Source organism: Carassius auratus, unplaced genomic scaffold, assembly GCF_003368295.1.
Source record: "Carassius auratus strain Wakin unplaced genomic scaffold, ASM336829v1 scaf_tig00216733, whole genome shotgun sequence".
NCBI lineage: Eukaryota > Metazoa > Chordata > Actinopteri > Cypriniformes > Cyprinidae > Carassius > Carassius auratus.
Window position 1 is genome coordinate 32,943 of NW_020528713.1, and position 9,962 is coordinate 42,904.

The window sequence follows — 9,962 nt, forward strand, 5'->3', positions numbered from 1 at the left end:
CCTGAGGCCAGTTATGTCACCATATCAGAGGGCATTGTTGAGGCGAACTGCTCAGCTGTATCACGTCCTCCAGCAAATATCTCCTGGAACATGGAGGGTCAAAATCAAACACTGGGCCCTGCTGTCACATCATATTACCAGCTAGGGGACGGCACCACAATGGTGGTCCGTTCCATTCAAATGCAGGCTGAGCTACTGGACGATAAACTTGTGAAGTGTGAAGTTCATCACCAAGGCCTTGAGTCTGCAATGTATGTGTTTCTGAATAAATGTGAGTGAAACATACTCAACTTGATCTTTTTGTACTGTTATGCCTTAATGGTGTTGTTTGTAGAATGTTGGGAATATTTGATTTCTTTAATGTTATTTTATTTTTATTTTTATTGCAGATAGGAACATCCATGTCATTCTCATCTCAGCCAGCTGTGTGGTCCTTGTGCTGCTCGTATGTCTGTGTATCTGCCTGAAGAGGTGTTAACTTTACCTGCTGAGATGGTCAGTACCACCAAAAAAATGTCTGTCACTTTAATATTATTTCGCAATAATGTAATGCTTAATCCTTGGGCATATTACATTTTTATAATAATTTACAAAGTCAATAGAGTTTAAATAAAGGCTTTCGTAAGTTTTCAGTATAAGGGTGTACACATGAAAGAATGTAGCTGTTTTGTATGCAAGGAAAAGTAAGGAAGAAAAGGGTTACTTTGGGTGAAATTAGGTTGGCATTTGACACTAATTAAATAAATAATAATAGATGTAGTAAATATAGCTTTTCATTTATTGTTGGGGACAGAAGTATGTCAGGTCACCACATTAAATGTAAAATGTGTACACAGATTAAATTTCCACATCTGAAATATCGTCATAGACATATAAACCAAATCTAGTCTGTACAAATACATTTGCTCTTATATCATGTACATGTAGAAACCCATCAGTACATGTTGATATTATATAACTATATATAAAATATACACATGTATTTAAAAATATATATGACAGAAACATATATAAACATACAGATTTCCATATGTTGTGTTCAAGAAGTTGCATATAATAATAAAAAAAAATCATATACATATTTACACATATACATATACACATTTTGCAATGAGGATTTTATATTTGTTGTAAACTAACTCATCTACCCTGTGAATGTACATATGAAAAAAAACATTATATATGTGACATCTGAAAGCTAAATAAATAAGCATTCCACTGATGTATGGTTTATTAGGATTAGACAATATTTGGCCGGGATACAGCTATTTGAAAATCTGGAATCTGAGCAGGGACAGACTGGGATTGAAAAACCCTGGATTTTCTTCCAAACAGGCCCACCGCGACTACAAACAGTCACTACTATCACACAAAGTTACAGCAATCCTGCATTCACGGCAAATAACATCACAAAACCCATGGTAACCCTGCTGACAAAAACAATAGAAAACATAACAGAAATTCTAATGATTTCCACTACAAATACCACTACAAACCATCAACTTTAACCATTAAAACCATTAAAGGGTTAGTTCACCCAGATAGCAAAATTATGTAATTAATAACTTACCCTAATGTTGTTTCAAACCCGTAAGACCTCTGTTTATCTTTGGAACACAGTTTAAGATATTTTAGATTTAGTCCGAGAGCTCTCAGTCCCTCCATTGAAGCTGTGTGTACGGTATACTGTCCATGTCCAGAAAGGTAAGAAAAACATCATCAAAGTAGTCCATGTGACATCAGAGGGTCAGTTAGAATTTTTTGAAGCATTGAAAATACATTTTGGTCCAAAAATAGCAAAAACTACCACTTTATTCAGCATTGTCTTCTCTTCCGTGTCTGTTGTGAGAGAGTTCAAAATAAAGCAGTCTGGATATCTGGTTCGCGAACGAATCATTCAGTTCACCAAATCGAACTGAATCGTTTTAAACGGTTCGTATCGCTAATATGCATTAATCCACAAATGGCTTAAGCTGTTAACTTTTTTAATGTGGCTGACACTCCCTCTGAGTTCAAACAAACCAATATCCCGAAGTAATTCATGTACTCAAACAGTACACTGACTGAACTGCTGTGAAGAGAGAACTGAAAATGAACACTGAGCCGAGCCGAGCCAGATAAGAAGAATCGAGGAGCTGATGATTCTGCGCATGTGTGATTCAGCGTGAACCGAACTGATTCTTTCGGTGATTGATTCTGAACTGATTCTGTGCTAATGTTATGAGCGCGGGTAAACCGAAGGCTTGAATCATCGCAAATGACGGCAGTACGTCGAGCGCAAAAAAAAAAGGTGAACCATTTTCTTCAACCTGTTTATTGAATCAAACTGTCCGAAAGAACTACTGGTGATCCGAAAACCAATGCAACCGGTTCTTGACTCATGAACGAGTCAGTCTATTGTTCGTTATCTGACTTGGCTCGGTGTTCATCTTCAGTTCTCTCTTCACAGCAGTTCAGTCAGTGTATTGTTTGAGTACATTAATTACTCCCGGATATTGGTTTATTTGAACTCAGAGGGAGTGTCAGCCACATTAAAAAAGTTAACAGCTTAAGTCCAGGGGCGTCGGACTGGGGGGGTAAAGGGTACCGAGTACCCAGGGCCCGAGGCAGGGGGGGGGGGGCCTTAAAAGTCAGTTTTCTATACATACATATACATGCACTAACATGTGTATAGCATTTACGTACAAATAAAAAACTTCCTGTGCAAAACTAAACTTGTAGTTAGGCACTGGTTTGGTATAACAAAGTCATTTTCATTCTAAATACGAATCAATGTAAATGGTACGAACCGCAGTTCAGGTGCTTCAGCTGCGGACCAGCGGTGAATCAGTTAATGAGACAGGAGCATAGACAATAAAATAAGACAGGACCTGGAGTTAGCCATGATATGAACTAAGAAGACAGGGGAAGAGTCTTTCCTTAAGAAAGGAAAATCAGGGGCTCAAAAACGAAAAGAAACGAAGATTAAAGAGAGAAAGTTAAATGAGGGCAAGCAGTTGCTCACTCAGTTTTTTTTTAAAAGAAAGGTGTGCTCCAAATGCATAATCGAGCATTGACATTGTTTTAACATAAATGTCTACTGTTGGAGGAGTTCTCCCCAGAGTCAGAAGTTTACATGAAAACACTATATTTCCCTCCATTGTCAAAATCTAACACCCGTGAAAACACAGATCGTTAGCGCCTATTTTACCGCATTGTTATGCAAATTAGCTCGCGCACGCTCAGGATTGTTATCAGTTTAATACACATCTTAAAGATTGAAAATTACTTATTTTAAAACGTAAAGACTGAATGTCTAGTTTGGTGGTTAGTGTACCCTGTGATTATATAGTCTGCATTTATTTTAAACAGGCAAATAATCAGCAATTAACTTGTACTTAGCCTACAAAAAGGTATTATGACAATAAAGGATATTTTAGCAACCATTTGAAGCCATATATTTCAGTTTCAGACCCTACAGCAACAGGCCCCTCATCATGGCCAGGTGAAAGCAGTGACAGTGAGGTGGATGTGACCGTGAGACAAGGTGAGCTTTTAGCGGAATTGCCTGTTTTAACACTTAGTAATTAGTAATTAAGTGTTAAGAGGAAATAAGCAAAATGGGTACATTGTTATTGTACACATTTAAACTTTAAAGGGGCAGTTCACCCAAAAATGAAAATTCTGTCATCATTTACTCTCCCTCAAGTTGTTCCAAACCTGTATGGTTTCCTTTCTCCTGCTAAACACAAAAGAAGAAAATTTAAAGAAGGTTGGCAATTAAACAGTTGCTGGTCCTCATTGACTTCCATAGTATTTTTTTTTTCCTACTATGGAAGTCAATGGGGTCCATCAGTCATTTGGTTACCGACTTTCTTCAAAATATCCCACCGATTGGTATCACTATGGTATTTGGTAAGGGGGCCCAGCAAGATGGTTTGTACCCAGGGCCCAAAATTTGGTGCTACGCCCCTGCTTAAGTCATTTGTGGATTAATGCATATTAGAGATACGAACGGTTTAAAACGATTCAGTTCGATTTGGTGAACTGAATGATTCGTTCGCGAACTGCTTTGATTTGAACTCTCTCACAACAGACACAGAAGAGAAAACAATGCTGAATAAAGTCGTTGTTTTTGCTATTTTTGGACCAAAATGTATTTTCGATGCTTCAAAAAATTCTAACCGACCCTCTGATGTCACATGGACTACTTTGATGATGTTTTTCTTACCTTTCTGGACATGGACAGTATACCCTACACACAGCTTCAATGGAGGGACTGAAAGCTCTCGGACTAAATTTAAAATATCTTAAACTGTGTTCTGAAGATAAACGGAGGTCTTATGGGTTTGAAACAACATGAGGGTAAGTTATTAATTACATAATTTTGCTATCTGGGTGAACTTACACTTAAAATAATAGTATCCTGTAGTGTGTTTTGGGACATATTACATTAGGTCTAGTGGTTTTAACAAAATCCACCACCGGAAGGTGACCAATTAACAGTAGAGACCAACAGGCACTATTATAGTTTCCTTTAAAACCAATACAATTTCATCATAACCAGTAAAACCATTACAAATCATGTGATACTTTCTATTTTTACTTTTATTTTCAGTAGGGGATTAAAATGTATTATTGTATGAACTAAAATACTTGAAATCTATAGATTTCTATAGAATCTACAGTAGAAACGTGAAACAACAGAATTCTTGAGTATATTTACGTCACATAAGCAAAAATAGATTGGATTAGCGCCCCCCTTTTGTTGGCTGTGAACGTCCCTTTATCTGACACTTTTACTTTGATGGTGAATCAGTCAGGTCAACGGTCATTCTGGACTTCTCCAGAACATCAGATGGTCAGTACGCCCCTGACTCTGAGGATGCAAAAAAAAAAAATTCTAAATACTGTGAAAACCGCTTTTGAAGTTGTCCAAATAAATTCAGCAATACATATTGCTAATCAAATATTATGTTTTTATATATTTATGGTAGGAAATTTACAAAATATCTTGATGAGGAACTTAACTTAACATCCTAAATCAATGTTTTTTATTTATTTATTTATTTATTTTTTGGGCTATTGCTAAAATATACTCCAGCGACTTAAGACTGGTTTCATGGTTCAGGGTCACAAATTGCCTTGTATATGGCAACATCACTCTTGATATAGGCTTTATGTCATATTACATTTCCATATAGAACTTATTATAATTATCCAAATAGTTAAATATACCTATAATAATTTAAAATGTAAATACTTTATACATTTAGATTTTTAAATGTAACATATTGTGCTTCACCCTTTTAAAGTTAAAGACTTCACTGTTGTAAATAAATACCCCAGAACCCTTTTAGAGAGGAGATGATTAAAACAGCTACTGGAAAAATGTATAGCTGGAAACCGAGAGCGAGAGAGAGAGAGAGAGAGAGAGAGAGAGAGAGAGAGAGACGCCAGAATGACTCACTAACCTCTCACTTCACACGATCTATCTTCTTTATTCAAGCCTTTCTTCCTGCTTCAATCTCTTCCACTTTCCTCTCTTAGAATCTGCTGGTCACCCGAGAGGGTCGAAAAAGCATTTCATTGTTTAAACTGAGGCAGCTAGATCTGCACAAGAGGCCTTGGACAGTGAAGAAAAAAAAAAAAAGTGTCTCAGGCCACACATGCGGGAAGTGAAATCATTCTGTTCAAGTTGTGTTCATTGAGTCGTCCTCTTAATGCTCTTTACGGCATTAAACACATGACTTCTAATCGGTGAAGTGGTCTGAAATTCCTTATGCTCAGGCCTGATTTCTGCTTTGAATCTTGTTGCATCAGGAAATCGCACTTAATTGTCTTGGTGTCCAAAAAAAAAAAAGTATGATTATAGTGAAACCATAGCCAAGAGTGAAGTATGTTTTTACAGAGCCCCGTTTATGTGCTGAGCCACAAGAAGTCTAAGGTGTCACCACTTCCTGTCTCTTGCAGGAAGCCCATCTTATACCATGACAGTTTAATATTTAAAATACTTCTAGAGTGTCAAGGAACAAAAATTATGAGCAAAACTGGAAATAAATGGAAACAAAAAAAAAAAAAAGGGAAGGGATGGGATGTAATTTTATTCAGGATTTGTTTAAAATGTTTCATGTTTAATACACAGAATGGAGTAAAAGTGATGTCTACAGAACTATTTGGCCGTTGTATTTTGATATTTAATAGATCATAAAGATTTTTTTCCTTTGCAATAACAAGCTCAGATGAATTGTTCACAATAAGACATGTAATGTGCTTGAATAAAGAATTTAAATTTTATTATTGACTTTTAAGCCCTTTAGCCCCTCAGAAAGGCATGCTACATTCAATTTGACCCAAAGCTGTGTCGCTGTTCCTTAAATGTTGAGGGTCACTTTTGTCTGAAGTTCAAAGAGGAGGATAAGTTCCCCATTTGAGCCGGTTTCCTCCCGTTATTTTTCTCCCTCTTTATGTAAACATATATTAATCCAAAACTGTTTCTTATCTCAGTGTATTTTGGAGAGCTGTTCATTTTTTTTTTTTTTCTCTGAACAGTGGAAACATTGTGGCTTTGTGGTGTTTGTCAAAACGCAGCTCTGTGTGCGAGCGCTAAACCTCTGGCTCAGTCAGTTTGAGTTGGACTTTCAGGAACTAGTTGAGTTGAGAATTTACAAAAAAATTATTATGCTTTAAAGAAATGTTTTAACTGTATAACAGACCAGTATTAAACTGGAATATTTGTTACAAATCCATATTTTCATATTGGAAGCACCTTGGGGACATATTTTTGAACAAAATGAGTGAAATTATTTTAAATTCACCATCATGCTTTAAAAGTATGTGATATTATGATAAAAGACTAACTAACTTCCATGTTACCCATTATTATTAGCGTTCTTTGGAGACATGAAGGTGTATCACAAAGCAGAAATGAGTCAGTTTCAGTATTGATGTAATCTCTTGAGGGACAGGAAAAAATCCTCGACTGGAATAATAAAGGAACATTGTTCACTGTTCAACCCAGCCTTGTTGATAACACAACTCAAGATGGAGAACATTAAGTAAAACATTAGCTGAAGGGGTTGGAGGACTAGATTGAACACTTTTTGTTGTTGAAGGCTTTTGCTTCTTAATTCTAGGACGTTAACATTTTCCTTTTTCTTCCTTCAGGCTGACTGAAATGAAAGTTAATGCTGCTGTGTCCAGATGTTCTCCCTGACCAAACAACAGTGTTCCCTCTGTCTGAGTCACAGACAAATCTGAGTCAACGTCTTCTAATATAACTGATATTCAGTGTAACAGTATCAAAACAAACATTTAATCACTACACTAAATGCCTTATTTATTATAGATGGTAGATTTTAGTAAAGCAGTTTTTCTAGTGACTCATTCTCATTAAAGTATCTTAAATCTAAGCAGACTTATCTGAAAGCTGACATTCTGTAACCACAGAGAGGTCAGTGGCCAGAAAAAAGAAAAAAAAAGTTATTGTTAGCTTTACTGATGTTTTGATGTGTGTAATAAAATAACAAAGTTTTATCAGGGGAAGCACTCTTTTAGACATGAGCAGCTAAATGGCCTTTGGTGCCAAGTCATTGTCTTGATGTTTGGATTAAAGTGATTCAATTATTACAAACATTTTCCCTCTAGAGGGAAGTACACTCATAGCTTAAAACATTTAGTCCATCTGTGTCATTCTGAAGTGAGGCGGTTTCATCCCCCTTCTACACCTCCTTGTGTTTTATGTGTTTTGTATGATGTTCTCTGAAACCTCTCAAATAATAAAGGAACCATGAACTTTGTTAATCAGACTTTGTGACATTGTCAGGTATACAATGAAAAAAAAAAGAAGATAATGTTAAAAGATAAACATAAATCCATTCACCCACTTATGGATATTCTAATAATAATAATAATAATAATAATAACACAACTCACCAGGTCTACAGCAAATGTCATAACATGTTAAAAGTAGAAAGATGTTTCACTAATAATTACTTAAATCTATCAGTTATGTTATCTTAATACATCTCTTTTCTGCCAATCCATCCCTTTATATATGCTGTATGTTTTGTCTAAATATATCTAAATATCTTCTTGATCTAAAAGGAAAAAGGGTATATAATGTGTTTATGCAGGCACAGTTTCTTTTCTTGATGTTTTATGAGGCATTTATTAAAGAAAACTCTTATTAACAATCAGTGATTTACAAAAACAACAACGCAACATTTCTGAATCAATTGTGGAGTAATATTTTCCACAGTTGGTCATATTACTTCTTCAATGCAATATGAACTGAATTCATTAAGTATTCTCATCACTTAATAATTTATTAGACTAATGAATATTTTAACAACTGAATGACAAAAAAAAAAAAAATTAAATAAGATTGTTTACCTTTATTACGGTACTAATACAGGTATGTATGTTAAAGTACTAATGTGTACCTTTAAATTATATACCATTTAGGGGTAAATAGGTTAAAAAGATGTACATTTTAACTTTTGATTCTTAGGGCACCACCCCAGTGACAGATTTGTACTTTGTTTCTTAAACACGGTATACAACGGATGTCAGCAGGTCTGAGTTCAGATAGAGACCGGGAGGAAGAAGCAGGTCTTTTCTTTGTGATTCCATGTACTGTGGAAGTGAAGACAGCATTTTAAAATGTATTTTCAACAAGAAATTAACAGTTCCACATATATATTTAAAACAAAGGATACCTGATTTTTATTTGCCTTATCTTTTCTTGTAGATTTTCTTCCTAAAATATTTCATAGGATTATGCAAGGAAACACAAAGCTGATTTTAATTAAAGAAACTGTGATGCTTCGTTTTAAACACTCAAATCACTCACCTTGGTGACTAATGACATAAAGAAATAATACAGTCATAACTATGAAGAACAGCCCTGCTATTCCTCTGCAGATGTACAGATACGGCCAGAGCCACTGACGATCATCCTTTTGACCTGGATTCAGATCACCTAATATTGAAGGGATTTAACAAAATTATATTTTATAGTTGTCATTATCATTAGTTCAAATCAACATATGAAGATGCATTTGTCCAAGCAAAATGTTACCAGTAATGTCATGAATTGTAATGTTCATGTCCTTACGTGTGTTGCTTTGATTGCGTGACACCTCATACTCATTTTTATCTAGTGAATATAATAAATATTAAAGCATTTATATTTAACAATATGTCTGAATGCTTACATTCAGTGAATCAAAAGATAACGTCTCTTACCTGTCACAGTCACATTAATAGCATGACTTACAGATGAGTCACCACCTTTACATCTGTAGAAACCTGTGTCCTCCATTGAGATGTTCAGGAAAATCAGGAAATACATCCATTCATGTTCTTTGATGCTCTTCAAATCAGTTTTTATGTGATGTGAGTAATTAAAAGCTTTACAGTCACTTCCCTTGATTTTGCACCATGAGACTCTTGGGTTCCCGTGGCATCCTTCTAGAGTTATAGTACAGTTTATCTTCAACTCGGTCATAGCCGGAGCTCTAAACACTGTGTTTCGTGGCACTCTGATCACTGAAATACAATTCATCTCAGACCCTAATGAAGGAAAAAAGAATAGGAATACCAAAAAAAAAAAATTATTAATTATTATTATTATAATAATAATAATAACACAACTCACCAGGTCTACAGCAAATGTCATAACATGTTAAAAGTAGAAAGATGTTTCACTAATAATTACTTAAATCTATCAGTTATGTTATCTTAATACATCTCTTTTCTGCCAATCCATCCCTTTATATATGCTGTATGTTTTGTTTAAATATATCTAAATATCTTCTTGATCTAAAAGGAAAAAGGGTATATAATGTGTTTATGCAGGCACAGTTTCTTTTCTTGATGTTTTATGAGGCATTTATTAAAGAAAACTCTTATTAACAATCAGTGATTTACAAAAACAACAACGCAACATTTCTGAATCAATTGTGGAGTAATATTTTCCA

General features: G+C 35.0%; 2 long non-coding RNA genes across 2 annotated transcripts; one reads left to right on the forward strand and one right to left on the reverse strand.

Moving 5' to 3' along the window:
- LOC113098916 (uncharacterized) lies at nucleotides 1-7,767 on the forward strand. Its single transcript, XR_003289224.1, has 3 exons — nucleotides 1-271; nucleotides 390-495; nucleotides 7,147-7,767. It is a non-coding gene; the product is annotated as an uncharacterized LOC113098916 (long non-coding RNA).
- Nucleotides 7,768-8,523: 756 nt separating this feature from the next.
- Nucleotides 8,524-8,907, reverse strand: LOC113098914 (uncharacterized). Its single transcript, XR_003289223.1, has 3 exons — nucleotides 8,834-8,907; nucleotides 8,700-8,740; nucleotides 8,524-8,616 (listed from the first exon to the last, which is right to left on the reverse strand). It is a non-coding gene; the product is annotated as an uncharacterized LOC113098914 (long non-coding RNA).
- Nucleotides 8,908-9,962: the final 1,055 nt, after the last annotated feature.